The sequence below is a fragment of the Echinops telfairi genome, unplaced genomic scaffold, assembly GCF_000313985.2.
Source record: "Echinops telfairi isolate 266 unplaced genomic scaffold, ASM31398v2 ScPeMD7_7458;HRSCAF=8496, whole genome shotgun sequence".
In the NCBI taxonomy this organism is placed as follows: Eukaryota; Metazoa; Chordata; class Mammalia; order Afrosoricida; family Tenrecidae; genus Echinops; species Echinops telfairi.
Genome location: NW_022111358.1, coordinates 18,542,903 through 18,548,376, shown reverse-complemented (window position 1 = coordinate 18,548,376; position 5,474 = coordinate 18,542,903). Strand labels below are relative to the sequence as shown.

The window sequence follows — 5,474 nt, the reverse complement described above, 5'->3', positions numbered from 1 at the left end:
GGTCAGCTTCGCTGTGCAGGCCCTGAACTCCAGCCCCTTCTAAGGGCGCCCCCCCACCCCCAGCCTCGATGCCAGAGGGTGTGTCCAGGCTTCTTCCTTCTTTCCTCCGTTTTGTAGCTTTACAAACCATCGAAACGCACAGTGCGGAACGCGGGAGTCCTAGCCGGTCACCATTCAGTGAACGCCCCTCACTAAGGAGACCAGCCAGCAAACACGTGGCCGCAACTGCATCAATGCCTTGTCAGTTCCACAGCGAAGTGCCTTTTCTTTTACAAATGCGTGGAAATATGTACAACTTTGATACAGTTCCAGGGTGCTCCGGACACCCTGGCCGGGCGCTCCCTACTCTAAGGTATTCACAAAGAGACAAAGAAACCGGTCTTTATTCATCTTCCTCCTCCTCCTCGTCCTCCTCCTCCTCCTCCTCCTCCTCCTCGTCTTCTTCCTCTTCCACCTTTTTCCGGGTAACTTTGGCAGGACCCTGGCCTTAGACTTACAGTTCGCAACATCCTTTTCACACTTGTTCAGCTTTGCCGCCTTGGGGATGGAAGGCTGCTTCTCACGGTCACTCAAGTTATTCCACATCTCACCCAGCCGTTTGGCCACGTCACCCATGGAGATGCCAGGGTTTGTCGATTTGATCTGGGGCGGAATTCAGAACAGAAGAGGAAGAATCCTGACGCTGGGCGTTTGGGAGCGTTGGGGTCCTTCTTCTGGCCGCCCCTAGATGACCCAGAATCCTTCATTTCCCGGTCAGAGTGCACTTTGTCCGCCTTTGCCTCTCCTCAAATTTGCATTTCCCCTTCCCAGACGGTTCAGAACACTTCTTGGAAAATTTGGCAAAATCGACAGGGACCTCCGGGAGTTTCTTCTTACGGTCCTCTCTGCACGTCTGCACAAAAAGGCCTCAGCAGACATCTGCCCTGTGGTTCCTTGGGGTCACCTTTGGCCATCCTGACTGGGTTGTTCGGGCTCTGACAAAACGTGCTTTACTGTGTCCAGTGAAGCCCAGAAGTGACATGGACTTCATGATCCCTGGAAGAAACCCTCAAAACCAATGACTGACCAAAGTCAATCTATGACCAGCCTAGCTTTCTTTCCTCGTGGCGCAGGTAAGCGGGGAGCAAGCACTGCACACTGGCTCCGAGAGCTTGTCCAGCCACATGAAGCTTCACCTGCTTTCAGAGGCAGCTGGCTTGAGTCGGCGCCCTTTGCTTGCTGTGTTCTCCTCCGTGTTCCATGCCCTGGCTCCTTTACTTATTTTTCTTTTACCTTCAGGATGTTACTGGCACATGCATTGTTTTCTCAATATCATTTATCTTTCAAAACAAAACAAAACGTACTGCCATCAGATCAACGCCAACTCATAACAAGCCATGGTGGCATAGAGGGTAATCCCATGAGCTGCACACTGCAAGGTCAGAGGTTCGAGGCCACCAGGGACTCCACAGGAGAAAGAGGAGGTTGTGTACTCCTGTAAAGATTTAAAAGTCAGGAACTGAAAAGGGTCGTTATACTCTGTCCTGTAGGGTAAGGTGACCAGACGTCCTGCTTTGGGCTTGACAGTCCCGCTTTTTGGCGGTTTAAATAAGTCCCGATTTTTGGATAGAATGCACGACAAGCTAGGGAACAGTCTATTTTGTCCATATAGACCAAAATTTTTAATCAAGAACCCTCCCCCCTCCCCTGGTCAATGGTGTCCCACTTTAAATCTGGTCACCCTACTGTAGGGTCACTATGAGTCATTCATCTTTACGGTGTGTGAGAGAGATGGAGAGAGAGAAAGGAGAAGAGATGGGTTGTTACTAGTTATCTCTCAGCTGTAATCATGGATAAAAGTGAGGCCCAAGTTGGGTGTTTGTGCATTTCACATATTGAGAAATAGAGAACCAGGCAGAATCGGAGAGTATAAGTGTACTTCTGTAAACTCACCTTAGCTTAATTTCATGCAAATGTCAACAATTACCACTTGATTAAAAGTGAAAAATCCTGACGGGGACAACAGGTGTATACCGGAGTCTCAAAGACTCACTGCTGCAGTCTCAAGTTTGACTCAGAGTAACCCTATAGGACCCCCCAAACATAAAAAACAAACAACAACACAAAAGGCCTCACTGTCCTCGGGTCGATGCTGACTCATGGCGACCCTCTAGGACGGGGAAGAGCTGCCCCTGTGCGTTTCGGAGACTGTCCCTCTTGAGGGGAGGAGAAAACCTTGTCTTCTTCCGGCGGCGAGGTTGGTGGTATGGTCCTGCGGACATCTCGGCACCGCCAAGGCTTCTCCTCCACAGGGTAGAGGAGCGCTCTCCCTTTCAGAGCTCTGTGAGTCTATGCAGGAGCAGGCAGCCTTACGTGGAGGAGCCGGGGCTTTTGTGCTGCTGACCCTGGGGTGAGCAGCCCCTCAAGGAATCCACTATGCCCCCAGGACTCCTCCACGAAGTGGGGATGTCTCAGGTCCATTGGGGCTCATGGTAATCCTTTCAAATAAGCAGTCCCTGACCACCTTTGGACTGCATCATTTTTGCATTTCATTTTCCGCCTCGCATTCTCCTGAGCTCTGACTTTCCCGATCTCTGGCTCTTCGCCTGTTTGACCTCTAGCTCGCTGCCCAGTGCAGAACGTATCTCCAAAGCCTTATCTGTGGCCCAGGCCATTCTACTATGCCCTGAACTTCAGCCTGTATCTCAGCATCTCCACCCTTCAACTCTTGTAAATATTTACAGTCCCTCCTTTGTGTCTACCATTCTTTCTTGGGGGCTTAGTGGGTTACGTGTGGGGCTGCTAACTTGCAAGTCAGCAGTTCGGAATCACCAGCCATGACGTGGGAGGAAGGCAGGCTTTCTAGTTCTGTAAAGAGTTCCCATCTCGGAAACCCACAGGGCAGTTCTACACTGTCCTAGGAGGTCTCTCTGAGTTGGAATCAACTCGGTGGCCATGAGTGTTCTTTCTTGCAATAGCCACCAGACTTTTCATTTTTCAAATATAACTTCTTTTCTGTCACACGGTGTCCTTCTCACGTTCAATGCCCCGTACCTCAGAATGCCTTGAATATTGTCAGTCTTTTAGGAAGCATCTCCATCTGATTAAGATGTAACTAACTTCTGCATAACACAGTGCTCATTTCCATGTTCAACCTGGACTTTTTCCAGACTTGGCTGGGCACCCTTGGCCCTGTGGGCCACCTCCCTCTCTCTCCCCAACTCTGGGAGCAGAGTGACACTCAATTTACACGGCCTGGGCTGTTAGCAAGCAAGAGCGTTTTAATTGAATCCCAAGGCAGTGACTTTGGGCCTTGGAAAGTCATCACTGCCCGTGGGTGGCCTCTTGAGAGGGCTGTGCATGGTGTGTGTGTGTGTGTGTGTGTGTGTGTACGCGCGCTCCTTCCTTTTCTTCTGTTGGATGGGCACAGCTACGGCGTATTTGGTGGACTGAGTCATACAGACTAATAGAGCTCTAGCCCCAGCCACGTTCCTGGATCATCAACTCTACATAATATCCCTTTCTTTAATTACAAACGGGGCTGGAGCCTACTTAGCAACAGGATATTTGCCCGTTCCCAGCGCTGACTCCTTCATGATGCCTGATGAGTCCCAGAGAAGAGGACTTCTCTGTTTCTTCTTGTGACCTCACCTGCCATGTCTTTCCAGAATGGCGCAGTTAGCTAAGAAAGCAACTGAACTGAGAAATTTAAAAATATCCCAGACAGCATCATTTAGCGATCAAAATATTCCACCTTCATGGAAGAGCCCTTCCAGGCCTCGAAGCAAGTCTATCTTTGGGGGGATGTTCTGGGTGGCCATCTATTTCCCACCCCACTGGCCAGCCACCCTCTTCTGAATGGACAACAGCTTTGTGTCTAGAGAGGTAGATGTTTTCCTTTGGGAGCCTGGAACCTTCCCTGATGTACCTTGAAAATTGCCCTCTGAGAAGAAAAACTGAAATGTTTTGCTTTAGGGTCTGAATCTAAAAGCACGCGCATACCATTCTGCCACTGGGTCACATTTATTATGTGCGACTCTCTCACCAGCTTCTTTAAGTTCTCAATTGTGGCCAGACCCCATACGTGCTTGACAGTGAACAAGAAGGAAAGGGATATGCTATGGTCGAGGTCTGTGAAAAATGCCCGTTCTCTTGCCCTGAGGAGCAGAGCATACCTCTGGATTTGTATTAACCTTCTGCTCTCCACCCAAGTTACCTGAATGCTAATAAATCCAAAGCCAACCAAGACACAGCAAGAAGCCCACGGCCATCGTTGAGTTTGACTCATAGCGATCCCTTTTCAACTCACGACTCATCACACCAAGCGATTCCCATCACTCTCTGGCCCTCTTGCCACCCCCACCCCCGAGTAGTGAATGGACACTGTCCATTAGAACTCCACCGTAAGTAGCCTAGGGGGCTACTGCCAACTCGGATTGCACAGTTTTGTTTGATGGCTCTGGGGGGACAAACACTTGATAGCAAAGGGTCTTGAGCGCTGGGAAGGCCCGAGAAAAAGCGATCCTCGGCACACGGTGCCTTCTGCCCAAACGGCTCAGTCATGTTTGTTGGTTTTTGTCGAACCTGACTCATGTTTCCTCTTCTTATCCTATGCTTCCCGGCTCACCAACATTTGTGTGTGGGCGTCTTTACCACGGCAGACTTCTGTTATTAATAATCAGTTTCTTTGCTGCTAGCAACGAGCCCCGTGGCTGGGAGCATGGTTGAGGGAGTGAGCCTAGGGCTGGATGACCTGGGTGTGAAGGCCCACAGCTGACCTCTATCGGATGTGCTTTCATCTGAGGGCGGTCCTCAGAGGTGGCTGCCCCAGTGTGTAGGTTAGACTAGAGCGTGTTGTGTTTTGCTTTTTTACTCCACTCCCCCCCTCCCCACCCTCTCTATTTTACTTGATCTACCATGTGTTGGTAAGGCTTTGACTTACATGTGTTGGACATGTTGTCAGGAGAGACCCATCCCTAGAGAAGGACATCATACCTGGTAAAGTAGAGGGGCATGGCAAAAGAGGAAGACCCTCAATGAGATGGATTGGCACAGTGGCTGCAACTGTGGGCTCAAGTACGAGAACCATTGTGGGGATGGTGTTGGGCCAGGCAGTGGTTCCTTCTGTTGTACACTGGATCGCAAGGAGTCGGGACTGACTGGATGGCACTGAAAAGCACCAACAGGTTACTTGATATGGGATGATCTTTATTCACTTTACAACATGTGGCTTGCCCAACCCATACTGTGCGAGTGAAGAATATTTGTTAAACCAAGAAAAACAAACCTGATGCCATCGAGTCAATTCGGACTCATCATGGCCCTCCTGGGCGGAGGGGAGGACTTGCTCAGAGGGTTTCCAAGACTGTAGTCTTTCTTAAAACAGATGAATGTGGCATTCTCCGGTGGGGCAGATGCCCACGAATCGCCACCTTTTGGTTAGAAGCTGAGCACTTAACCACTGCACCACCAGGAATCCTTTGAAACATAACAGC

At 50.1% G+C, this 5,474-nt stretch overlaps 1 pseudogene; it reads right to left on the bottom strand.

Moving 5' to 3' along the window:
- Nucleotides 1-382: 382 nt before the first annotated feature.
- Nucleotides 383-953, bottom strand: LOC101638169 (annotated as a pseudogene).
- Between the last annotated feature and the right edge of the window lie 4,521 nt (nt 954-5,474).